The sequence below is a fragment of the Bacillus rossius genome, chromosome 3 (genome assembly GCF_032445375.1).
Source record: "Bacillus rossius redtenbacheri isolate Brsri chromosome 3, Brsri_v3, whole genome shotgun sequence".
Classification (NCBI taxonomy): domain Eukaryota; kingdom Metazoa; phylum Arthropoda; class Insecta; order Phasmatodea; family Bacillidae; genus Bacillus; species Bacillus rossius.
This window is the reverse complement of record NC_086332.1, coordinates 58,885,871-58,912,885: the sequence shown is the minus strand read 5'-3', so window position 1 is coordinate 58,912,885 and position 27,015 is coordinate 58,885,871. Positions and strand designations below refer to the sequence as shown.

The 27,015-nt window shown below is 38.7% G+C and overlaps 1 protein-coding gene across 5 annotated transcripts in view; it reads left to right on the top strand.

Moving 5' to 3' along the window:
• LOC134530757 (RNA-binding protein Musashi homolog Rbp6) overlaps positions 1–27,015 on the top strand; it is a 1,338,028-nt gene that overhangs the window by 951,632 nt on the left and 359,381 nt on the right. The window lies entirely within an intron of this gene.

The window sequence follows — 27,015 nt, the reverse complement described above, 5'->3', positions numbered from 1 at the left end:
TGAAAACACTGTTGGCGTATATTTATCACGCTCGGCATTATTTTACAGAATTCTACGTTGAACTTCGTGTATGTATTTGCAACATTAGAACACATGATTTTGCTTGTTACCGAAGTTAGATGTTACACATCACTGGCGAGTACTGATGGAATCGAACATTTTTTCTTCGTATTTTTATTTCGTTATTCCATTTCATAAACAACAACGAAAAGTTCCGTAATTTCATATATATATATATATATATATATATATATATATATATATATATATATAGTGATTTACAGAGGACTTAGGATAATTTTTTACCGGCGCTTTTTCGTAATTTTACTGTAAATGTTTCCAAAAGCGCGCAGGTTGTAAGGCAGTTTCGTGTTGGTGCCCAGACGACGCGTCTGCGACTGGACAGTCCCATGCAGTCGCTTGCACGTGATTGGCCAGAAAACATTTTAGTGACCACCTGCTCTTCAACTACTGCTAGTGGCTTCTATCAAATGCAGAAAAGTTGTACAGCTCAATTGTTGTAAGGAGGTGTCAATAAACCTTGCAGCAGTCCGCTTTCCTTCTTTATTTGTGCTTTTTTTTTTTGCCCAAGGTGACGCGATTTCCTACATGTTATATTGTATACATAATCGGAAACAAAACTTAGCACAATATTACATGGTTCGAGGGGCCAGACTTCAGTAGGTCTAATCCTGTGGTTTACATAACAAAAAAATTAATATGCATTAGGATTAAAAAATTGCTATACTTAACGATTTCGTACGAAATTATTACCATAGTTTATATTATTATTATTTGTTCAAAACAAATTTAAAAATAAACCAAGGAGAAATTAACATATTAGCATTAGTTTCGCGTATTGGAACTACAAAAATTATTCTGTTAGCATGTAAAGACCGAAAAAGTTTTTTTTTTTAATTCTCTTTGTAATTTATTTACAGATTTTAGCAGGGCACTCAGGGTTGAAGGATCATTTATAGTTATTTTTTAACTATTTTTTGAATATACTTACCATGTTTTATTCATTTTATTGCACGCTGAAAACTCTCACAAAATAAGTATCAAATATCTTTATCGAGTTGATATTACGACTGTGAATCTGTAAATGCTGCACGGTTCACATGATGGTAGTCAGGGGCGCAACAACTCAATTTCCAAAGAGGGGGCAATATACCTTTTTATAAAGAATCATCGATCCCCCCTATTGAAGCGGGTGGTCCGGGGGTCCTCCCCCGGGAAAATTTGTATTTCAAGGTGGAAAATGGTGCTATTTAAGCAGTTTTATTATCTAAAAATTGATTACACAGCACTTTCTTTGCACCCACTTCAAGGTTTCAGAGGGCGGGGGGCAAAATACCCTTGCCCTTTGTTGCGCTCCTGATGGTAGTATTGCGATAGTAGGCACTGCGATGCCAGTTTCAAGCGCTACTATCGCCGTGCCAACGGGGCATCGCCGTCGCAGGTCAGTCGACAGTGAGATCTGTGGAGCGTGGCTGAAAACTCGTGTTTATATTAAAGTTCGCTGGCTTTCGCGGCAATGGTTGGAGGTTTCTTGGGTTTTCGGTTTTTACCTCTCATTTCCCACAGCTTTAGCCAATCAAGGAACACTCACATATCAGGCGAAAGTATTTAAGGGGCTCGCCTGGTTAGGGGTGTATTTGTGTTAGTGAGGCGACGCTCGCTGGTGCTTCTAGTGCGGTATCGCCTCTGAGCGCGCAGTCTTCTCGTCGTGCATAGGCAAACAGTAACCATAACATAATATGGCTGAGAAATGAAGATAATGGTAGTGTACTACAATTCCATTGGGCTGTACGGGATGTTTCACGCCTAGAAATTATTCTGAAAACACGCGTGTTAGCCTTTTCATTCATCTAAAAATAGAGTTAAAAAACGGTTAAGGGAAAATGAACTACTCATATGCCCTAAGCCTATGTTTGAACGCGTAAATTCATAAACGAACATCACCCGGATATCTCGAGCAGTTCTAAAATCGCGTGGTTTCTTCTGAAGCTTTGCGCACCGCGTGTGTGCCCCGGGTGTCGGGGCGCTCAGCGGCCCGAGATCTGCCAGGACTCTCGGCAGGGGACTGTACCAGCCAAGAAACCTCGTGTTTGTATTGTTTCAGCAATTCGTACGGTAGGTGGTTGGAAACTTCTCGGGCGACACTTCCTCTGTTGCGCCTCTCTGGCACCACCTTCACCGCTGCCGATGGAAATGTTTCGGCTGGGCCAACTTTGCGTAACGGGCTGTAGATTAATACCAGTTGGTGCGCCCCCCCCCCCCCCCTTTCCCCCTTCCACGCACTGCCTCGTCAAGTTTCGCGAGGGGTCTCCGGCCGCGGGCTGAGGTTAACAAAGTTTGTGCAGAGAGCAATCTTGCCCCCCCCCCTCCCTTCTTCTTACTCTCCGCATCCCCTCTCCCCGAACCCGCTACATCCGGGACCAAGTTTTAATAGCGTAACGACGGAGGGAGGGTTTAAACCGCGACAGATCAGCTCAAAGATCTTTGCTCCACCTTACCACACCCCCTTCTCATGGACATTCGTGTAACCAAGTGTTGGTTGCTGGAGGGGAGGATTAAAGGCTTCCCGCACCCCCTCCCCGCCGAGGAAAAGCGGGACAAGCCCCCGTCTGCCGGATGGGACCTCCGACTCGGGCCGACTCGACTGTCAAGGTCGCGAGTCGTCTCGTCGTGGTCGTCTGGTGAACCGCCTCCCGGAGGAGCGGCGTCGTGGCTCGTCGACACAGCACTGCAACAAGCACGCCTCACTAGTCTGGTTTTTTTCTGTTTCTTGTCTCGTCTTCGCCGACTGTGCACTTGCTCGGCATTGTTTATTTTCTAGGCGGAAAGGATATTAAGTACTACGTGGGAGAAAAAAATTGGTTAATAAGGATTTAATACTTTTCGGATTTGCCAGTCTTACTGATCGCAAAGGAAGATATTTTTTAATGTAAAATTTACAATGTTTCGTAGAAATTTTTTTTTGCAACTCATATTCAGGCATTTTTTTTTAAGTGCTTAATTCACGCTAGGAGACGGTTAGTAAGTTCTCCCCAAAAATGTGTGCCTATTTAGATAATAATTTTTTTTTTTACATTTTGTTACGAATACGCATAATTATGTCACGGGTAAATTTATGAATTCGGCAGTTCATTGGTTCGCCGTTCAGTTAATTTATTCGGATCAATAGTTATTTGCTTTATTAGTATAGTTTATGGTAGCATAAATAGTACCGTCAAGTTAATTTGAGGATATTTTGATCTATGTGAGTCTCATGCTCCTAGTTTTTGTCAGTTACCAAAATAATAATAATAATAATAATAATAATAATAATAATAACTACCTGTGATTAAATTGACATAGTGAGTTTTATGTACATCAGGAAACATGATAATTTTATTTATGTAGTTTTGAACGTGTAAACTAAAGCACAGAAACATCTCGTGCTCTGCAAAGTGAAAGGTTTGTTCTTACTATAAGAAATAATTTTGAATATTTGATAAAAAAAATCGCTTAAATGCGCTCTTGAACTGCAGTTTTATTCATATTGGATAGTTTTATTTGTTGCGCACGCAGGGATAAATGTTTATTAAATTGTTTTATTAATTTATTTTTTATTTAGTAAAAATAAAATGTCAGTAATTATCTGTGAATACTTACTAAGGTTTTCAAAAAGAATACCTGTTGATATTGGCTATATTAAGAGATAAATAACAGTAAACGTTCGCTCTGTTATAATGAAACTTACTTTAATTGCAAAATGTTTTACAAGAAAATTAGATCATTATAATTGCCATGCGTCAAAAAAGATAACTCTTAAAAAAACCTGGGAAACTATTATTGGGCTAGTAGAGCTCAGTGTATTCAAAATATTATTTTTAATGGTTACAGCAGTTATGGCCTCTTGCAGTCTTTTCCATGAGTTCTGTTGTGGGTTGGGTAGTTAGTTGGATTGAGCGTTGGAAAAAAGAGAGGTTGAAAAGAATGAAAAAAAGGGGGGTGGGTGGCTAGTAGCAAGTCTTGCCAACTGTAATGGCTGCAATTTCCGGGAAGAAGCACGCGGTGCTTGTCGCTATAGCACCGGAGGGAAATTTATTAACTAAAAAAAAAAAGTTCTTTTTTTTTTACACGGAATACCTTGAAGGGAGTTCTTAACGAGTTTAGAAGAGTGGGTATCGCAATAATGAAGCACAAGTCATCGCTACTCTACTTTTACTCTCTTGCTCCCTTTTCTGCGTCATTTTTACCTCTCCATATCATTTTTATTACATTTTCTTCCTTAATATTTCTTTTATTCGTTGGTAGAACGATGACCGTCAGCCCAGCACGAGGAGTTTGGCAATAAACCCACTTATTAACTTAGAGCATAAACTATACTCCGTTACAAATCTTCCAGCACATCTTTAATTACATTCCTCACTTTTTGTTGAAACTTAAGGGGCCTCCCTAGTAGCATCAGAAGTTAGCGGAACACTATGTTTTTAAAATAATGATGGGACTTTATTAATCGACACTACGAATCTGAAAATTTTTCAGCCACGAGAAGATAATACACGAATTGTCTGTATAATTTTACATTTTTGTTTTTTTCTATCAAAATATGAAATAAAAAATCACCAACTTGTCCAACTTTGGGGCCATTTTATACTGCTTAGGAGAATGACAGAAAAAAAGTACAAGTCTAGAAAAAAAGATAATTTTTTTCTGAAGAAATTCATGTATTTAAAACATATAGTCATCGCTTTGAATTCCGAGATATCTTTTCCACAATTTCCGCAAATCCTGAAAGTTTTCCACCGTCTCGTGCTGCCGCTCGGCGAAGCCAGCTCGCAGGCCACACAGCTCAGGTAGCCGGGTGGAGGAACACTAGGCCGGAGGGGAGGCAGGCTACCTGTGTGTGCGTGCGTGCGTGAGAGGGAGACAACCCACAACCGGCACCGGTAAAAGATAATCCCGTGACCGAAAGAAATTCTCAGAATTGCTTTTAGTGTGCCTCGCCACAGTACCATGTGCTCGACTTACTCTGTGACTATATTCGTGTATCTCTAAAACATTGCTTTTGTTTAAACTACAAATATCCTAAAGCTTACCATACTAGATCATGTATTACGAAATAAAGTATTGAAACTAATCAATCAACACATTGAAAGTTGTCCTACAAACTATTTATTGGTGGCTTTACAGTCTCGCTAGCTAATTCGACAAAATTTATATTTAATTTTTAACATGAAAATACACTTCATTGTTTTTCCTTTTATTTTTAATAAAAATTCAAGAAACAATTATTATACCACCCAATATTTTTTAAAATTATTTTAGTTTTCCAAAATAATTTTACACATCTTACAATGCCGGGGAAAAATTGTATACTGGTATTAACCAAATTAATTATTTACAAAAGTTTTGATACTTAAAAATGTAGGTTTTATATAAAATGTATTTTAAATTAAAAGAAAAATCGTATTTTGAAAACTAAATGTCATTTTGCTATGCTTTATGGTTAGATAGATATCTGATTGCCTGCACTGTTTTAAAAATGTTCATGGGATGATATATAAAAAAATAAAAACTAGGGAAGTTCTATATTAAATAAGCTAGTCAGAATTATGTAAATGTTCCTCCTGGCGCAGGAATCACGAGGAGGATTGAAGATGAGGTCAGTGACCGATCGCTCACATATGTAGTTATGGATGGTACGTTATTAATTACAAAATTCAAAAACCATTTTGAAGTTGAAAAGTATAATTAGTGGCAATGTTTAATAAAGATGACGTAAATTTTCAGATAAACTTATTTCTACAGCTCAATTAATTAATAAGGGCAGGAAATAAATTTTTTACAGCTATTATACAAAATTATTAAAAAAATTTAAACCACAATTAATTTATCCAAAAACCAAAATTAAGTAAATATTGCCCACACATTACAACATCCACGAAAGAACCTTGCAAATTATTTTTGTTATATGCATTATTTTGCATTCAAGTTCTTTATTTTTTTATACTTTATCTACTTATAATTGTTACATATTTGGCACATGGTCCGTCACGCCCAATTAAAGGGCCTGAATAAGTAGAACGCGTTTCTGATCAAATTGCACGCCTGTTACTTTACCTGCAACCCGGAGCGGTGTGAAATAAATTATTGTACATTCGTGACGTTGGCAATCAACTTAAATATTTATGAGTTAAAACCAAACATAACTATAACGGATAATCAAAGAAATTTTGAAATTTTGAAAGCTTGTTCTGTTTTTATATAGTACACAAAGCAGTTAAACCATAAATTATTTGTTGTTGAAAAAAAATAATCCTTAACCTTTCATGCTTTTTTCTTTTATTTTTATTACCAGATATTTCCGTTTAAGTAATACTTATATATATAACAATATAGCAATCTAGAAAAAAAATTAAGGTAGCCTTATTCCAAATATGTTATGATAGACGTTAGTTAACTAAGAATATAAATTCGCTTTACAACCACAGCTTGTACACAAGTAAAAAAAAACATGGTTCTACTTACAGGCCGTATTTAACGTAGGGTAGGTTTATGACAAATACAACAGCAATAAACATATGGCTGAGTCTGCTTTCATGTACACTTTTTTTTTAAGTTATCACTTTTAAAGCGGGTAAAGGGTACCTATCAAGTAGCTTAGCATTACCCAAAGTGAATGTCGTGCTCCAGAAAATGTTCGAACTATGTAATATTTGTATCACTGTTGCGTTACAGACCTGCAACTTTTTTCAGTGCGCGATGTCACTCTCATGTAAAAATATGCCGTGTTTAGCGCAAACGTGTTCGAATGAATCCACATCGAGCTGCCAAAGAATACCTATCGATGTCGGCAACATACATAAGTATACAAACCAACGTTTACAAGTGTATTCATACGTAAGTATAAAACTGGCGGCGGGCCATGATGCAGTTGGTTCTTCGCGTACAGTCCACTGACGGGATAAGAAGCGTCAAAGATCTTATATGGCTATTCTGTAAACTTGTATGTCATTTCACTGCCTGCTTTAGACAAACAACATCCATTACTTTTAGCTTTGGCTTGAAAAGAATTACTCCGGCCGGCTTTCTTATATTACTTATTTCAGCTCCTCGTGCGACCAGTGTGTATACCTAATTTGTCCGCGGCCTTATCTTTGGGTGAAAGTTATTTGTAAGGGAAGTTGTATCGGTAATGTTCATGTATTACAAAACAATTCGACTTAGATACGCACATGTGTTTTTAAAATATATGTTTAATAACTTGCAATACAAAGTATGTGTTGAATTTCATGTATTGAATTTTTTTTTTACATTATGTACGAACATAATAATCACAATATTTCATGAGAAATTTTTAAAACATTTTACAAAGTAATCTCTAATTTATTCCACACCTCATGGTCAACCTTACTATTTTATTTCATGTTTCAGTTGATTTAAACTGTTTGGAATCATAATATGACGGACAATGAAGAATATTAGTTTCAGTAAATTTTATGAGAGGATTTACTTATTACATTAAATATACCTCAATTTTTACCTCAAAGGAAATAGTTGCATATAATTAAATGATAAATATTTGTTTCCCATTAATATAGTTTATGAACATAACTTATTGTTATAATACCTACATTAGTTAAATTGTGTTTTTGTAATGCTCTCCTATTTCAGTAAAATTTTTGGGCAAATTGAATAGCATATAGTCGATCTTTAACATAAGCTTTTGGAATACATAAATATAATAAATTATGTTCTCGTGATTTTAACAATTAAATATTTATTCGCATGAAAAAATTAATTAACTAAAAAATATTTCAGTAATTTATACTTAAGGACTAAAAAATTTTATTTTTATAATATAATAATATTGTATGTATGTATACTTTTCTGAAAAAAGTAGATTCAAGAAAACAAATTTTCTTTTTTTTAATTTTGTTCTTGAACTTACTTGACAAGCGATATTGAACTTCAACTTTATACTTTCGGTATAGTACTTTTCGATTTATTTTCTCCAAACGGGAATTAAAAGTAAAGAATAAATAACATTTTCCTCTATAATTATTGCAGCCGTATACTGAAAAGTTTAACTTTCCTTTATTTGCATGACGCGGAGCTCCTAACTACACAAAATTTTTGTTATTTATTTTGAACGTTGTATTTATGTTTCCTTACAAACTTAAATGAACCTCTTAACATTTAATTTCATCAAAAGTTATACAATATAAGTATCAATTTAAAATATTTTTAAGTGTAGTTGTGGCTATTTTGTTGTTGAAAATGACACTCTTAAGTTTGAATGAAAGTGAGATATGATAAAATTATATTTGTAGTTAAAAACAGATAATTCATTTCAAATTCAATCTTTTGTTACATGCATATTTCCAAATAAATTTGACAATATATTAAATTCTATGCATTTGAATCTATTCGTATATTCTGCAGCATTAATTCCTATAAGCAAATACTTATTACGTACAATGTACTTTTAGTCCTGTCGTATAGTTATGCAAAAAATTGTATCAAAAGTATTGTTTATTCTATGCGGTTATGGTTTAAAAAGAAAAAAAAGTAATTTAATTTATTTTTAAATTCGGTTGTCAGTAAGAACACGTATTTAGTGTAATACGACATATGTTATTCTGTTTATTAAAACATTACTATCGATAACTCCATTTTAGATTTATCTGTCTATGTTATATTTCAAATTGATTCTTTTTCTTCGGCTTATGACAGCAGCAAATTTTGTTTTATCGCATATGTAATGTTTTTATGTTTTGCATATTATAATTAATGAGTTAGTATTGTTGGCGGGTGAGGCTTTTTCACAAATGGACGCGTTCTTGGCGGCTAGCAGGTAGGACGCGTGTATTACGCAGGCTGGATAGGGAAGTACGACTGCGGGCGAGCTCCATGATAGAAGCAACGGGAGTAGTATCACTCGGCTATTTGTATAGGTTGGGATAGCTGTGCGAATGGTAGAACAGACCACGGGACTATGGTGAGGAAAAAGGTCCCAAGCTCGACATCCCGACGATGAGACCGTTTACGAACTGTCGATGGATCATCAGGAAAGTTAACAACTTCTTCAGAAACTTGAGTCCCTCTTTCAAAATTCAGTTTAATACCTGGAGATGACTATATTCGGTGTTCTACCAAGCGAAGCATACTCTTAATTCATTACTAGTTGATGTTTAATATTTTGACGCAAAATAAAATTGTGAATCAGCTTACTTTGCTCATGCCAGGTTTTACAAGTTTTGTCAAAGTTAATTAAATGAATAAAAATTGTGTCCCTTTGTTACTGGCTACCCGCAAGAAATTATCATGGTGAATAATAATAATTTTAAGTCGACATGTAATATTTTGATTTTTATGGGATTGTGTTTTGGTAATGGTGTGTGTAACTGTCTTGTGTATTTTATTACATTCACTTCACGTAACGAATTGTCTGAACGTAATGTTATTGTTTGTTTGTTTTAATATTTCGTTTTATTGAACAAAGATACATAGTTTGCCACTTCGAGCGACTACAGAAATGACAATACAATTAGTTTACAGTGTTCCAAACATTTTAGTTTCCTCTACTGTACATGGGGGGAATATTTTTTATGTTATGTTTACTGAAACCATTTTACGCGCTAAGTGAGATGTTGCGATTGAGTAGAAGGGAAAATATGTCATAAAACCCTGCGTAATGTTATGAATTCCATTCATTCGTTTACTCTGTGATCCGGAGGGTCTAATGTTAAGACTGAATACATGTGCACTTCCTCTATGTAGAGTGGCTTCATTGAGATGAAAGCAAAGCTCACGTTGATGAAATACTTATTAATTAAAAAATTAAAATGTTGTTTTATGCTTCAATTTCTGTTAGTGTCGTACACAGATTAAAAATGTAATGCAGAGTTCCTCAGTTTTATGTATATTGAAATTTGCTCATGTGTAGAGTAGTTATTAAAAGCATAAAAAACATATATGACGAATTGTTGTGTATTATTTCCATTAGGCGTGACCATGAAAATAGATAAGATTTTATCATTATGTGAAATCTACATTTTAAATGTTGGCGTTTAAATATTTATGAAAGCGTGTGATCTTAAAGCACTATTTATCTATTAAGGAAGTAGGTAGTTTCTTTGATTTTAGAAGGGTTTTTTAAACAAACAACTAAATTAATTCAAAAATTTGAACTACTGCAAGCAAAAAATACTTTATTCCATTTTTATTTTAAAATTAGCCATTGTATTCTACCTTGCTTACACTCTATTATCGAAAAATATATTTTTGTGACAGAGATGAATACCGTAAATTAATACACAAAACATACATGTTTTCGTATGATACAATAATAGCTAGTGACAGTGACGAAACCAAAATTATTTTGATAGTTTGTATAGAAAATCCCCAACAGTAGTGGTGGTATATTTAGGGATTTATTTGTAGATGGGTAAGTACTATTCCACAATAAAAAAGAGTTATCGTCAATTATCAAAGCAGCCATATTTCGTATCTTCTTTGACAGCCTAAATACAGCACCAAATGACGTACTTGGCTAAAAATTAATTCCAGCTGCATGCGTAGATTCCGGGAGGAGGGGAGAATCTCAGGGTGGCCCGAACCTCCCTGAAATAAAAAAGTCCGTCTGAGGGGGCCCCGCTTGCATTTGCAAAATCTTCACGTTATCCCGTGGGCCTTATGGGAATCCTACAAATTTTCGCCCGTGATTCCAGCTATACATTTCACTGACACCTTGAGCACAACAGTCAGTGCACACTGAGTTCTTCCATACCACCCGCACTTGTCTTCGATAAAATCTGAACTCAGGTGGATTCAGCGTGACTGACTAAGCCTGCAGTCTGAATCCACCTGTAGGCCGCTGTTGCAACAGCTAAGAAATTTACACTGCTCGTAGAACAGTCTGTATGTAACTCGAAACGTGATTCCAGTTCATTCATATTATGCAACGTTAAAGTCATTAAAAAATATGCAAAAATAAAATAAAATGCTAAACGTGTAATAAGAGCCAGAAAATAATAATATGCAGTAATATTTAGTGTAACTAAACACGACGTGAACCCTAGAATACAAAGTTGACGATGTGTCGTTGGTGGGAACACTTGTTTGTTCCTGACATTTTTTTTCTTTACAGAATTTAAAAGTAAGTTTGACATGCACTTTTTATTCAGGAAGTAAGTTAAAAATTTATTTGTCGTTATTGCGATTTAAAAAGTTGATTTGTGTCTAAGATTAAAAATAATTAATATTATTTTCATCATTTTATTCCCAGTTTTATTACTCAATTATTAGTAGGACGTGATTTCTCGTCGCGGTGCGGAATACTTTTATGAATGAAAGCATAACTGTTCGTGCAAAACCATTCATCACACAAATGTCAGTTCGAAAGTATTATGTTGGAAATTTTTTTAATGATATAATTTTTGCATTTTTTCCCCCCTGAAAACACAAGCTAACACATCGATTGTTGGTGACAGCATTTTTTGTAATGTATGTAAATATCTTAATTATGTAGAACGTTAATTAAAATAAAAATACATGTTTTAAACAGAATTGACGATTGTTTGCATTTCATGGATATGGACTGGATCGCAACACTAATTTAATGTTTCAAGTTAATAAACACTGTCAGGAAGCAAGCAAGGCAATATGAGAACATTATCTTTTGGTTGAATGTAGCGAAAGGGAAAAACAGTCATCTTTCTTGCCACGATCTTGTTCGCAGATAACGCAGGTATAAGTAGCAAATGGACTCCACACAATGACAACCCTCCCATTATTCCGCCCCCCTCGCTGAAACGCCCTCTCCCCCCTCCACCTCGGCGCAGGCGACAGTCTCAGGTATATCGCCCCGCCCAACCACTGGCAGTAGCACGTGGCCAGTGGCCCACCGCGCTAAACATTTTTACTAGGGAGGCCCCTTAAATCCACTTTAATGGTCTCACTCCAGGTTACGCGCTTTTTCTTTCCTGCGGTAGGATTGCATTACTGTAGCGTTTACGCCATTGGGAATAAACAAAACTAGCTTCCATAAATTTATCCGCCGTTTATTAATTGCTATAACTTTCTTTCTTTCTTTTCCGCATATCAGCTTACACGTCCTGCAGCGTAAGAATCGCTGAAATCTCACAGATTTGATATTTTGTCTTTGTCCTTAAAAGCTAGGTTTATTTGATTTTATAATAAGTACATTGGTATCAAGAAAACGCACCCAGTTTTTAGTTTCTTAAAGCGTGCGACTAGCAAAATACCTGTCAAACAAAATTGTAAAATCAGACAACGATATAGTTGTAATCATTATTATAATGAATATTACATAGAATACTGACATTTATTTTCAATTAAACAAGATTATTTTCTTGTTGTGAAATTAGTGGAAATAGTTTTCACAAAATTAGAATTAGGCCCTCGTTTGTGTATTTATTAAATTTTATTAACAGTTATTAAAAATCATTATATAATATTATAACTCGTCGTAAGGTAGGGTGATAAAATATCCTGTATTTTTCCTTAAGTGTCCCGTTGTCCCGAAAAAAACTTACATACGGGACGCATATTGTCCCGTTTTTCATCCATGATCCCGTAAATTTGTAAATAGCGTGGTTTTAAGTTAAGTGTATCACAACCAAGTGGAAAACACGTTTCATAGCATCGAGTAAAGAAAATACACGATTTTATGACTAAACCAAACTGAACAAGACACGAAATTTGAAGTTCTTTGGTTTGTTGTATGTAATGCTTTCACATGACATGGAGTTTGCAGATTGTCTACTATAGTTCTTTCTTATAGTACCTAACAATAAAATATTATGTGTACATGTGATAGTTAAATATTTAATCGCTAAGTTATGCAGGAGATCATATTGTTGAATGTTAAAACAGTGATTTTTTCACTGTACGGTTAACGATTCTGATGTGTCTTATAGTGTTGATTTAAAAAGGAAAACATACGATAGTAATAACGCGTTTTACATAAAATTTCGATTCATTTTAACTTTAAATTTGTGTGTCATATTTTGATTTTAGAAATGTGGTCATCATATATTAAGGCTATGTTTGCATAAAGCTCAACAATTTTTTTAAATAATCAAACACTGCATTTGACAGTTTTAATAAAAAGGTATCATTTTACCATCAAGAAAAGATTGAATTATTTTTAAACAATTATCCGTCAAATACTGTAAGAATAATGGGCGTAGGTCCGGGCCCTCGGAAAATAAAAAGCCCCTCACTGAGAGGGGCCTATCTGCACTTGCAAAAGCGTGAGTTTGAAATGGGTGTAATGTCATAACTATATCTTATGGAAAAAAATTTCTTTGATTTTTTAATTTTTTTTTCTGCTTATCGCGTGCATCTAGGCCAAAATATGGGGCAGTATAAAACATACAAGCACCGCATCCAGAGATGCCGTGTTGGTTAACCCCACGTGAAAAACTCTTGTCCTCCCCCTGATGATTTCCGTGGGCCTCTCCCTCCTTGCCCTCCTGGTAAGAAGCGTTAGATGTCTCTTTGTCTTACCTGTAATTATTGTTTTAAATATGTCTGGTGGCTAATTTGGTTAATGTTTTAATTTTTTTTACCTCGAATGTATTCTTATAAAAAATACTTTTCAAGCGCTTTCGGTAAACAGTTAAATGCATTTATTACACTCGTGTTGCAAAACCAAAACTTTTAATTTTACTTCGGTAAATAAATAATCATCCTGCTACTCCTTACCAAAATTATAATTTTTCTTACGTTTGCTTGACATTACATTGAAAAGCTTTACGGATGGGCAACAATTTCCACTTGTTCGCAAACAGACCACGAAACTTGCTTCGCCAGTACTGAAGTCACCAATTAACCGCCGGCGCGGTGTGGCATACTGATTTTACATGCGGTTAGCGAGGGATGAAATGTGGTGTAACACTACATCTGAAAGCCAAATAAATAGTACAGTGCAATACATTTTGCTAACGAGCATTTAAACGTACCTTAATTAATGTTGTTCGTGCCACTTAAGACACGTCCTGCTCAACTTCGATTCCGCGTAGTTGCATACGTTCCAGGACATGACAGTTTATTCGCGCCGCAATATTTAAACATATCCCCACCCCCTTCCCCGTGTATTTCCCCCGATAACCGCCAGGGGTGATGTTTTGGCTCGGGGTGGATCGAAGGACTCCCGCACGGAAGCAATTGGAACGCTGTTCCGAATCGAGGTTAAGCTCTGCGTCGGCGAGTTCGTTAGGGGAGGGGGCGCGAGTAATGAGCTGCCCGCCCGCTCGGGGCGCCCCAATCGCTCTCCTGTCTGGCATCGCTCCCATGATTCCTCCCTCCGCCGCAGAGTTCGCTGCAGACTAATGGCCCACTCGTTACCCGCCTCCATCACACACACGCTCCCCCACCCCTCACTGATCCCCCCTGCCACCCTCGTAATTCCTCGCCGTAGCGGTGTAAACGGGGGAAAAAATCTCGGCCTATAGTTCCCCCCCCCTCCTTTTCACCCCCTGCTACCACGCTCCCTTGTTTCCGCGAGCTTTATTTTCCACCACCTGCAACGGATATGTACTGAACACGCGCCTGCCTTAAGTGCAGCCACTCACTGTTGTTTTGAAGTGGAACTTCTTTTCAGCCGGTAGGGGAAATCTAGGCGATGGCTGCGACGCTCAAGAGAGGGAGTGATCGATGGTGAAGAGAGAGAGAGAGGGTGAATATTGTGCGCTTGGACAAGCGTTAGAGAAGTGACACTACAGTGCTGATTTTTTTTTTTTTTTTTTCGTCACGCTGGAAACGACGTGTTTTCCCTTTATACAACTTTTCACAACTCTGGTTGAATTTATAGACGTTTCCAATATTTTAGTGTGTTAGTTTAGTATGTTGTTGTGTACTTTTTTTAAAAAATAAAAAGTCATTTCATCAAGTTAAGATGCACAAAGTTTTGAATAATAGATACTGCTGAGACCGCTTCGTTATCTCGTGCCAAACCTGAAAGAAAACATTTTTGCACGTAAAACTCATCTGCGACACCCTCAAACACTGGTAAGACTACTAAACAACACAATCACTTCTTCCGTAGGTATGAATACTCTACACCGACAATCAGAACTCGGAAGTCGAGATACGGCATTCTTCCTATGACGTCACAGGTGTCTGCTGAAATTACGGACACCTCTTTGTTTATTTGAAGTGTGAACTCTTTGCTGAAACGTCCGCAGAATTGACAGTAATTCCTATTATCTTTGAAAGATTTGTGCAACGGTAGTGCATGACTTGATGTAAGCTTTTGGACATACGCCATTGCTAAGCACATGTTTGTCTGTAGAAGAAAACTACAAAAACCCCAAGCATAAAAAACCCAAAACCGAAAAGAACGAAAACCATTGTGTTTGTTTCGTCTTTTCGTTTTGTCATGTTTTTGTCTCGTTTCAACTGTTGTGCTGAATTTTTTTTTTGGGTTCAATATTTTTGTGCTGTCATCATTTGTGGTTTTTTTTTTCGTTCTCTTAGTCCATTTTTCTTTGTTTTTCTTTGTTTGTTGACCATATTCATGTTATGGAATATTATGTGGTGTTTATATCCTGTTGACAACAGCAATTTTTTGGTTAATTTGTGTTTTTGTCTTTTGGTTTTTTTTTTTTGTAGATTTCTTCTACAGACATGCATGTGCTTAGCAATGGCGTATGTCCAAAAGCTTAGCTCAAGTCAGTAATTCCTAACGGTGATGTGTAGGGTCGCGACTGGAGCTCCGCGACCCCGCAGCCTCACGTGCTGGCGACGACGCGACGACCTCCCTCGCCTTCCGCCGGCCGCGCGATCGGCGGCGCGTCAGTAACCCGTTTCCGCCGTCGCACCAAGTAATTGCCAATTATCGGCATCCTCCACCGCGTCCCGGTTAGCTGGTCGGGTCGGACAGCCCCCCTCCGCTCTTCGAGGGAAGTAGCGACTTGTTCTTCTCGGCCGTGCGACGGCCTGGTCTCGGGCGCCTGCCGCGACGGACCGCCGATACATGTTTGCAACACCAAGTCGCGAATTTACTGCCTGCGCCGTTAACAATTTCCATCTTCTATTCACGAATGAACGCTGGTTACGAGTTTTTCAGAGATCTTCGTGATTTTTTGTGGACACAGAGCTCACTTCTTTGGAGTATTAATGCAAAAAAAAAAAAAAAGATTACTCTCGGTACATTAACAAAACATTAAAACACTGATAATGTTCGCAGGCTTTCACGGCCATTGTCTGAAGTTACCTTAGGTAGGTAACTGCTCGCTGATGATGGCGACTGCAATGTCGACTGAAACGTCGGTGAATTATTCGCGAAGGATACGGCTACAACCCAGAAGCCAAGCTACTTCATTAAAACACTGACCAAGTCTACAGCAAGGACACTATTTGCCTTTGGAACGAAACGTGCAACTCGGAAGTCGAGATACGGCGTATTTTCTACTAACATTCAATTATTTGAAGTTGCTAAGAACTCTTCGTTCGTTTATTTGAGTTAAATTCTTCATTGAAAAGTCCCTGAATTTACTGTAATTTCTAACAGCGTGGGGATGGCTTGAAGTGATATAGTTGAAATCACTTTCTATCTCACCATAGCCACATATTGCATTGCAACACTCGAAACATTGCCGAAACGGGGCTTCACCGCGCCAGATGATGGTTAATAAGTATTAATTAAAATTTCCGTCTTTAAAAATACACTTCTTAGAAACCGTTCTTACAAATGCAAACACTACATTCCAACCAATGTTGTGTGTGTCTTGCAAACATGGCACTGATCATCATATCTGAACAAAAAGCGGATCCAACCAGTGTCATGGTAGTAATACATGAATGGCCTGGTAATATGTATCGTAAGTATAAATTGGTTTTAATAAACACAGATTCATTAAAAATGTTTGTGACACACGTATATTCTAATAAAAGGGGGGCGCGTGGTCTGTGAATCTAAGGACCGGCATCTCTTTCTGTGTTTGGAAGAAATCCCTTAATAGATTCGACAACCACTTCGTCGTAATATGATTTCGTATTGGGGAGAGCAAAAATACGTAATATTCTCAGCATTACAGAATAAGATCTTTATTATGAACCGTTACCATTTGATTTTTTTCTTCATGTGTACAGATAACGTTTCTTATTTATGTTTTTGTTTAAATGCACGTTAATAAATGAATTGCGTGGTTTATTTTTTATTACTTGACCGAATTAGTGCTTCAAACGGATATAATTGCATCTTGTAAAATTAATTCAACTGTTAACTTTTCTGACCTCCACTAAAATTGACGAAATCCTACTTAGTTGTTTACAACTAAGTTTTACTTAGTTAATGGTAAGTTATGTATGGTGGTTAGTAGTTACTCACTGCCCATGGGCCCATATCCTTTGTGTGTAATACACTGATGAACCTGTTAGTGGCAGCTTCTTGGAAAAACACAATGCTAGCGTTTTACTTATCAACTTTATGTTCAAATCACGGTTTTCTTGGACAGTAGAGTAGTTTTAACCATTTTTTTTTTGTTATTAGACGTTAATTGTAGCTAAACCTGTTATATGGGTTTACAGTTTTCTTTGTAAATCACAAATCATTTTGCGTAAACTGACTTCGGTTCACTTCCAGGGTATTGACTTAACGTCTATTTAATCGCGGGACGGCTGGTTTTGTCGACTCTAGCTGCCATACTTTCCGATTATGTCGTCGTTCCGCCGAATATTTGCGGACGTGTGTTTTCCAAGGACGGGGCCAGTTGGGCCATGTGATGTGGTGGGGAGTGGGGGGGGGGGGTTCACTATTTGTCTATTTTCGTCGGTTGGAAGAGCCAGTCGAGTCGTCCCACTCCGCGGAGATGTCCGGCTGTGGGTGGCTTGGAACAAACCCCCCCCCCCCCCCCCCCCGCAGTTTTCCAGTCGGCGGAGATCGCCGTGCCGTGTGGTCAGCGGACGGACCACCTCTCACAACTTCCCGCGCTCTTGCGCGGTGTGCGCGTGTTTGTGTAAGAAGATTACATCCCCGCTTCGGCCGCGCTGGTCCGGGCGTCTGCAGAACTTCCTCTCGACTCCCTCTCTCCCCTCTACACTCCCCCCATCCTTCTCCTTCATAACGGGATTGGACGGAGAGCAGTCGATATTTACTTTTCCTCGATTGTTTCCGTCCTCCTTTCCAGGGAGGTCATTCCTCTTGGGCTCTCTCCTCACGCATAGCCTCACTATTCTCACCCCCCCCCCCCCTCCCTCCGGAACGTGGGCGAATTCTGCCGCAGCTTGTGCCGCATGCCCAAACGTCTCGCCGCTCCGCGCCCGGTCGGCTAGATGCCCGGTCCTTTGTCCTGCCGTGCATCTACCCATCCATACCATCGGCTCATCTGCTTGTCCTGCGGATTCTGTGTGTGTAAATTGCTTCCGTAGGTACGTCATTCCACGTCTTCTTCTGTTGAACCTGTCGATGCATCTATTTAACCTGCAATACTGCAACATATACAACACATCTTTTCATACTACCTGTTTAATCTAGCACACATATATTAATTTAGGTATTCATTCATTATTCCATCCATATGTAAATTTATATATCCATCCATAAATACATTCGTGGTATACCGCACAGCACACCATTCCAGTTCCATGCAACCAACATTACAATCTTTCATGATTGCGGTGAGCACAAAAGTGTGTGTATATCGATGTCACCCGCCATACATTTGTATTGTGCACTTGTTACTATACGATGCACAGGGCGAAACCAGCTTAGAATTTTTTTTTGGGGAGGGGATGGAGAGAGGGGGATTTTAGAGTTATAAAATATAACAAAAAATAAACAAGCTGGTTTCTTAAATTTTATATAGCCGATGAGTCATTTAGTAAGCAAGGGTTTCTCGTTGAGTTCCATAATATGTTTATGGTTTTTTTTTCTTACTATGTTCTACGAAACATGTTTTACTCGATACGTATATGGAAGTAAGAATAATAATGTTTATATATTATTTAAAGAAAACAATACTAGAAACTGGGACAATATTATTTATTATTAAAACCTTTTAATGTGTAAACATCTCAGCTCTCGGTATACTGCATTTCGTAGGAGTAATTTCGTGAATGGAACGGAAGTCCATTGGAACGGAAATTTGTAACTACGATGCTGCCATCTGTGGCGGATGGCGAGAACCAAAGTCTATTGAGACAAGGGGAAACGTTAAAGTATCAACTGTTTCTTGAATTTAAAAAAAAAATAACTGGCAGTATTTTCATTAAATTCTTTGTCGAAAATTAGGTACAAAGCTAGGGTATAGTATTTTCTTTCAAGTCTTCTTCGCTTTATCGGAGCCGTTTCATAGCCTATAAAGTTTAACCTTTCGCTCTGCAAATCTAATGATTCTATAGTCGACGTAGCTGCTCCGACAACGAATTCTAGCGTCGGGTGCGGAAACTACTAGTAATTCGAGTCAAGAAATGTATTTGGAAACACTACTGTAATTTTATCATGCTCGGCATTATTTTTAAGAATTCTGCGTTAAATTTCGTATTAGTTTTGAATTATAAGTTAATTTGCAACTTGAGAACACATGATTTTGCTCATTACCGGGATTATATGTTCACACATCACTGGTGAATACTGAAAGACTGGCTCACATTTGGTGCATTGGTGATCTTATTTTTGTCGCATTTATAACTGCCGTGGAAGGAGCCCCTGAGAAACAATCGCCTAGTCCAAAGGGCTCCGGAGAGCCCTGCTCTAGAAACGTTGAATCATACACAATACAGTAGCACTGGAAACTTTAGAAGAATGCATTTTTTTCGACAAAAAAAAATGAAACGAATTCAAAAATCAAGTGCTGCGCTTGGAGTATATGTTTAGTTGCAATCGCTCTTTTTTTTTCTTTTTGGGTTGGTTAGAGCAGGGTTGGTGGGTGATATCTCCGCCATCGTACCTTCCAATAGGTCCGCCATTGATACCGTTAACTTTTCATTGGCCGTGCTTTGTATAGTACTAAAAACATGTATGTTGAAATATAAAGTAAACGGGCTTCACGTCCACGCGGTGTAGAGAGTACAGATGGCCTGAGATCCGTGTGGTGACGCCCACATGCCGTGTGTGTTGGGGGGGGGGGGGGTGTTCCCCGAGGCGATACCGGCGCAACCCTTCCCCCTCCTTCGGCACACACCCCCCTCCCCGTCCACACAAACGCCGCAGCAGATGTCGCCAATATTGAGGAACCAAGCAGATTTCACCCGCGCCCCGCACGCCCTCTGGCGCTGCTCTCCTTCCAGACCCAGGGCGTTTGCTCCGTCGTCGGAAACAATCAGGGCGCCCTGCTCGCAGCAACTCGGGCGCCCTGCGGACGGAGGCCCTCATTTCCTGCAGGAGACGCCCGGGGAAGTTTCGTCAGGCCCTAGTGGTTGGGGGGGGGGGGGAGGTAGGGGAGGTCCGCTCATTCCCGGACCGCCACTGCGAGAGGTAAATAATGCCCAGGTCATGCCTCACGCAGCGTGGCAAGTTCAGCCCGCGGCACTCCACTGCCCTGTCCCTGTCGCCTCGTGGGCTAACGATTTGGTCTCGAACTTCGCTCAACAACCGCACTTTTAAAGTGGCGTTATTTTCTTTGAATCAGGAGAGAAAAAATTTTTTTTCTAGTAACATTCTAAAAGAAAAGAGAAATTACTTTAATTATTTCATTTATTGTTAAATCCTTCATAGGTTTATGCACGTGAACGTGAACGTTCCGAAAGTGAAAGGATGACTAAGTTAGGCCACGGAATTTTTAAATAATTAAAATCGTTGCAAAGTTTGGTTATTTTACGTCTGTGACATTTGAATATTTCTGATTCTAGTTGGAATTTAAAAATGCTTGTTTATAGAATCTTAAAGGAACATCAAGAAGTTTAAAAAATACAATTTTAGTATTTTTTCTAAACATACTCTCGAAAAAGGCCCGACTTCTATTGCAGGATTTGTTTTGCATTACTAGATATGAAAGTCACATATTTTTAATAATTCTAGTGTCCTACTCATGAGAAGAACTATACATGAATTACAAAACTAAAATTTTTCGATACATTTTTGTTGTTTGCTGCTGCCTACCTTAAATCAAAAAGGCAAAAATTATTTGTGGCAAATTTTATTTTACTTCATTAATGCATCAGATTTACAAACATTTAAATTATTCTAACCACGGCAAGGTTATGTTTATTTATCTGGAATACATTGCACATTACATGTTGTAAAGTAGGTTTTGTTAATTAAAATTTTAAAAAAAGGAACTTAGCAAATTCAGAGATCTTCGAACACCGCAATGCTCGGGAGTTGCGCGCTCTGTGGGTTGATTGTTTGATTTCAGCCTTCGACATGGCATACACCAAAGTTTGTCCAAACAAAAATATATGTTTTTTTAATTAAATGGGCAATGCGTGAAATGTTTTTTCTCTCTCCTCTAAAATTCATAAAAATGTATTGAGCTGGTTTTGGTACTAAGCGCCTCATATATAGCCTACACCAACGCGCACACGCCAGTTATGGCATCCGCGCTTCGATTCGGAAGTGTACAGGCAGAACACTGTAGCACGCTCATTGCACACGCCCTTCTTTGTGGGTACGCCACTGCCACGCCTTGAACAAAAAAAAATTACCAAATCGAATTTCAAAAACATGCTTATGAAAAATAACCCTTTGGAACTATGATAACCGCCAAAAAAAAAACATTAACCAAAGACGTCATCTTAGATTCAACAGGTTTTAAAAAGCCTTTAAGTTCGCAATAATTGTCATGCCGTGGTGATCATCCGAAAAACGTGTTCGAAGAACGCTATAAAAATATTTAAAAAGAAACCAGTACGAATTTCGAAAAAAAAAAAATTCTCTTCTATGTGCAAACGGACCTCCCTTGGAGATTCCACGCCTAAAATTATACGTCTCCGGGCCTCGCTGCCTCCACGCTACGCGAACTACAGACAAACAGTATACGTATATGTATATAATATGAAAGATCTAGATAAGCCAGGGAAATGTCAGAGAATAATTATGTTTGTGGATTTATTCTTGGCATTATGTTGTGTAACCTCAGCTCTGTTTGTCCCCCCCCCCCCCCCCCTGGCACTGCACTCCCGCGCTTGCGCAACGAAGACGTCTTTCTTTCCCCTCGACTCGTCGTCTCCGTCACGCCAGCTCACTCCACTTGTTCCCGCGCGTAACGAACTTCCCTCGGATCTTCGTCGCTCGTCATTTGTCAGAGCGGGAGGCTGCTCTTAGCGAACACCTCCCCTCCCGCTCCTCATCTCGTCACCGCCTCAGCCTCGTCCTCTCCCGACAAACTTACCCCCCCCTGCTCCTTCTGGCCGACTTCCCCCATTATCCCGCAGGACCTTCTGCGTCCATTATGCGGAGCGGCGCGGGTGTTCGCTTCGAGCGGGAAAACCCCCCCCCTGACGGGTTGAGGGGGTGAGGTAAGCTAGGGATTTCGGAAAACGCCAAGGGAAGAGAGAAGGTAGAAAATATGGGGAGGGGAGGGAGCACATCCACTCAGCCCCCGCGAAAATTCTCCGTAACGCGAAACTAATGATCACCTGCAAATATTTAAAACGACTTTTCACCTGCCATCTAATGAGAAATTTCTTTCTCTCTCTTTTTTTATTTTTAGTTTTTCTCTCCTTTTTTTCGTCTCTCTCTTTCTCTTTTTCTGTCCTATTTTGCGTTCTTCGCCGATTTCAACTCTCTGTGACGAGAAGCAGGATGAATAAATTTCAATAATTAATTTCTGTCCCCAGCATGGTGAGAACGCACAAGATCGCTCGTGGTTTGTTAATAGGAACTACCCGCTGCTTATTTCTCTCATTCGTCTCGACCCGTGCGATCGCGCCTTTCACAGTAAAATTAATGGTGAATATTTGTGTTAAAAATCTAAGTTTTTTTGGTTGAGGTTGGGTGGACGTCAATATACATGTAAAAAAGGGAAAACCATTATTTGCCTGGGCGTATGATAGGCTATCGTGCCGAATTATTCAAGTAAAGCATGACTGGATTTATTATTTTTTTTGTACTGTAAACGACATGAGAGGTAATCAAACCTTCAATTACTACGGCTTTAACTGGAAAATAACAATAACAGGGTCTGTTAAATTCGTTTCCAATATATTCTACGACCGATTCAAACAGCAATTATTATAACAGACCAAGTTGCACAGCCTGATTGGGAAAATTTTGCAGGTTTAATCAAAATAAGGAATGCTTATTTTGCCTTAAATTACAGTTATGCAAGCTGGTCTACGAATAATTCCACCGATAAGTAGTTTGCAAATAAACATTGATGCAATTTTTTTTCTTGACACCGTGAAGCTACGACGACGATTGAAAGGTTCGTCTGGAACCAAAAACGATATTGTCTTAAATAACAATAACCAAGATTTTATTATTACGCAGAAATAAAAAAAATCAAGTCTTTGTACAGTTATGTGTGTTTATATGCTCTGATTATTAATTCAGTATCAAAGGAAACGGCAAGTCGAAGAAAGAGGGACCAAGATGAACCCAAAAAGCCCCTTAGGGCCTGTGTCCCATTACAAGTTATTATTTTGTATTTACGTTCCACTCGGTTAAATTTTCTGACTTCTTGAGTGGCTCAACTTAAACAAAATAGAAAAATTATTTATATCGCAAATGTTTTGCATAATTAGCTGGCAAAGTTGCGTTTTTACGTTTTCGCGTAGTATGGATAAGAATAATGAAATGGAAAATAAAACTGGAACGTTTAAGGTTTAAAGTGAAATTTACTGGCTGCTGTGTGGTATCGTTCAACATTCATTCAGGAAAACAAAAAAAAAAAAATAGTTTACCTAGCCTTTTAAAATCTTCAGAAATTATTTATTTTTATTTTGAAAGGTTAAATAAAATTAAATAATTTTTTTTCTGAAAGAATTAAAAACATATCACTCAGTAGCCACCAGCATTGCGTTTAAACCCAAACATGTTCAGTTTTTTTTTATATTTGGTTCTTCTTATCCATACTGCAAGAAAATGTTAAAAATTCAACTTTGCCAGCTAATTGTGCAAAACGTACACACATAACATACATAGTTGAAGTTAGGCCACTCAAAATTTCTACAAGTTTAATTGTGTTAAATGTAAAAATAGAGTGATGACCTTGGCACGGGACAACTCCCGCACCGAGAGGGATACGGGGGCGCCGCAGAATATCAGTTGGCGGAGGTGTCTTCAACTGCCACAGGACGAGTGGGGCAGACACTCAGTCCGTGCGGGTGTCGAGGTGACTGGCGAAGAGACGGGATTGCCCTCGGAGGAGGGTAGTCAGTACCTCGGAGGGGCCGGAGACCTCCTAGCGCCTCCAACGACGGGAGGCGGTGTGAGCCATCTTCCCCGTGTGTGTCGTTCGGAATTTGGCCGCGCGCGACTTTGGTTTCAGCACGATCTGAAAGAAATCGAAGATCGAAACTCTTTTTTCTTTTTGCGTAAAACCATACACATCTGGGACACAACCGAGCCAGTTTTTTTTTTGTAGAGAAATTAATGAATGACGTTTTACATTCGACTCTGTTGAAATCCAGCCACCCGAATCAGGAGGTAACTCGGGTAAGTCTGCTTCTGTCAGCAAAATCTCCTGCCAGTGAGGACAAGCAACTGCTCATCGTAGCCAAGAAATACTGACGTTGGTTCGCGGAGCTAGGATTTTTTTTTTTTTTTAATTCTCATTTCAAAGAGGGAATACCAAACAACGACCTCGCAGCAATAGAACCTTTTTGTTTGTATGTGCATCTTTTTGAACCTGGGTCATTTTTGACCAAATATAAGGATTACATACCTACGGTTTCCTGCATGTGCCGGTTTTATTTTCATATATCGTCCCTGGTTCAGTTCATACAGCCCGACCTTTTTTTTCTTCATTGCAGTCTGCAATTTTTATTTTCTCCAATCGAAATTTCTAAGAACTCTGTAAAATAATACATATTATAATACTATTAACTCCGCCTTTTATCTGTCACGTAACTTGTCTCAGATAGTTGTGCCAATTGTACCCGTTTCCCAACTGTCGCTTTCAAAGCAACATATTATGTGTGTTTGCGAACACTGACACGAACACATGTAGTTGTTTACAAACACCGTCGACAGAACAACTGTGGGAACTGTCAAATGTGAGATAGTTACGTGTTACAGACCATACATGCCCTTTTACTTCGCACCTGAGTGTCTGACGCGTAAGTCTGTGTGTTATTCTTCCGCCTGCGTGCTCGTTTCGGGGCGCTGGTTGCGAGAGCCGACCCATGTAAAAAGGTTCTGCTGAGTTTCCGCCTAGTTGCAGTTTTTATCTCTCCACGCACGTTTACTTTCGTCCGTTTTTTTTTCTTTTGGGCGTTTTACGACTTTATTTTTTTTAGGCTCGTCCATTTCTTTTGCAGAGAAGTTCTTCACCATTAGTGTCCTTTAGCTGTACTCGAACCTTCGTTTAGAATCCCTAACTCTATGCGTTCAACGTGCACCCACAACTCAACCATGCTATGGGATATTCCTGGTATTAAAGCACCAGTTTAAGTTTTTCCCATCTTATAATTTACGTATGGCTCCATTAAAGAAATAATGAGGGTAAAAACCATTGCATGTGTCACATCTCGCATCAGTCATATTTAATTCTTTCGAAATTTTAAATGATTTTTTTTAAACGTAACAATAGCTCTCACTGTAATCAGTGAAACATCTTTAGCGTGAAATATGCTTAACACAAAACATTATTTGCGTGTTCGCAGCTTTATCTCGCTGGGGGTCGACCTTCACCGTCATAGTGTGTCATGTGACCTGACTCCGTTATCTGGTTTTCACACTATCAGAAGGCGACTCATTTTAGTCCCGAAATATTTTCAAGGTGGTGGGGGAAGGGGGTGTAGCAGGCCTAGAATCGTGTTAGCGCCTTTAACTGGATTACTAAGCACCTCTTGTTTTGTGCCTCGTATTTACACGGCTACCTCAATTCTTTCGAAGCCACTTCTTTCTGTTTTTTTTTTTCCGTGGCGCAGCTCGTCTCATGCCTATTCATGGTATCGCTAGTTGCTATAATTATCCCTCCCGGCCGCCGCCTCCCGAATGAATATTCATCGTTCTGTGACAAAAGTTCAGGGAGGGGCGAGGCAGAGGATAAAAAAAAAACAATCGCGCACAGCTTCATTTTCCAACCACCACCCCCCTCCACCTTCTTTCACACTTTCCTCTCGTGTCCCGCGCGGGGCTGTGCACCCTGCTTTCGTCGACCGTGGCGCAAATTAATTCGAGCTTCGCGCCGACTTCTGTATCGGCGAATCTGTCGACCTTCCTTTGATTACTTAAATATCCAGTCCCGTACAGTGCTCGAAAAAAAAAAATCTTTTGAATTTCCCTCCTGGCATTGGGTATCTTGTAATATTAAAAAAAAAAAAAAAGGAAAGAGGAGGATTCTTGGGGCGGTTAAAAAAAATATCGCATGAAAATGATTGGAAAAAAAGAATCGTAAAAATTAATTTAAGAGTATCCTTGCGTGGTAAATTTACTTATTTGGTTTTAAATTAAGGCCTCGAAGTCCATAGTTTGCTTACTTGAGCAATTTTATTTTGGAAACAGCAAGAACTTTGTGCAAAATTTCAATGCTACCTAGGCCACTGTCTTGCCTTAGCCTGGGTTGAGTTAAGAACAAAAGCCTTGTTTACCCATCAAAACATTAAGCATCATCATTTTTGCAAGGTTTATAATTATGTCGCCTTATGCCATGTGAATGGCTTTTCAACTGTCCAAGTTGAAGATATACGTCTTTCGGTTGATGCACGCGACGGGACAGCAGAGAATTTGGTGGGCTTCACCCTGAGCCATGTCGTCTGGCCGGCTGGCTGCCTTACGTCACGAGTGTTAACGTCGTATGCGGGACGAACACCCAGGACCTTCGTGGGTAGCAATAATCAGGAAGTTGTGTTTAAATACGTAATTTTGAAGTCAGTACATATATTTGTTTCCATTTATATATGCCGGGTGAATTTTTACAAAACCTGCACGATACCTATCAG